The sequence below is a fragment of the Meleagris gallopavo genome, chromosome 3 (genome assembly GCF_000146605.3).
Source record: "Meleagris gallopavo isolate NT-WF06-2002-E0010 breed Aviagen turkey brand Nicholas breeding stock chromosome 3, Turkey_5.1, whole genome shotgun sequence".
Classification (NCBI taxonomy): Eukaryota; Metazoa; Chordata; class Aves; order Galliformes; family Phasianidae; genus Meleagris; species Meleagris gallopavo.
The window spans coordinates 41,406,363-41,407,625 of record NC_015013.2 but is presented as its reverse complement, the minus strand read 5'-3'; positions in this window follow the sequence as shown (position 1 = coordinate 41,407,625).

The window sequence follows — 1,263 nt, the reverse complement described above, 5'->3', positions numbered from 1 at the left end:
AGGCGCGCGGCCGCCAGAGCAGAGGTTGAGTTGAGCGGGCGGCGGAGCGAACGCGCGCCACCTCAGCGGCACCACGTGACCGGGGATAGGGAGGAGTGAGCGTGCGCGGGGAAGGCGGCCGTTGCGCAAGGGTGGCGGCCATGTTGGGTGTGGGGCAGGGCAGGCGGTGCGATGGGTGTTGGTGGTAGCGTCACGGCTGATTGCCGCCCAACCTTGGGCCTGAGCCGTTTCCTCATGGCAGCAAACGGCAGCCATGTCCTACAGTTGTTTCCTCGCGACAGAGAAATTTAAATATAAACACTTTAAAAACAAACACTTCCCTGCTCAGGGCAGCCTGGTCTGGTGGTTGGCTACCCTGCACGTAGCAGGGGGGTCGAAACTACGTGATCATTGTGGTCCTTTTCAACCCAGGCCCTTCTGTGATTCTATGATTCACCCCCTTTAAGCGTCTCTCACTGTGTTTTGTTGGAAGTTTTCCTTGTACCTGGACTGCCCTGGAGCTGTCACCTTTGTTTATGGCAGGGTGGAATAGCAAAACCCAAACGTGTCCAGCAGGCCAGGTGTGTGTGTCAGGCCAGCAGCTGCCCTGCCCATCTCTTCTGTGATTCACCCCCTCAGCCAGTGTGGCTGCTGCCTCAATTATGTGTTATTATTGATTTGACTCAGACTGTTGCCTGGAGGCCCCAGTTGATAGTGAGGCATAACATATACTGAAACAGGATGATATACTGACCCCTAACAATCTGCAGTATGAAGAAGGGAGAAGAAAGGGAAGAAGAGCATAGCTTGAAAGACAACTCAGGTCTCCCCCCGTGTGAATTTAGTGTTTTATCACTCTCCATTGTTGCCTATTAGTTTTTGTTTTGTTTTCTTTACCAATTCCTTTCGCATCTACTGACTTGATTTTGGCTTTGCTCCTCCCTTGATGTTAGAGCCATTTTGGGCTGTCACACATGTTTAATATAATTGTCACATTAAAAAAGCAGACTAACAGAGTGCAGCAAGGGCTGCATAGCTAAAGTTGACAGTGATAGTTCGCATATCTCTAAAAAGTCTCCTTGGATACCTTTTGTGCCAGTCCTACAAACAGATAAGAAGGTCTGTTTGTTGATCTGTACCGCCTGGTACAAGCTGCCTAAAAGATTATAGTCACTTTGCTTATTTGCAAATAATCCCTTTGAGCATGGAACTAAAAAATCTATCCTCACAGTGCTTGCAGGCTGTTTTTCAAAGGAAGCAGTCCATGGAAGAAGACACAAGCAC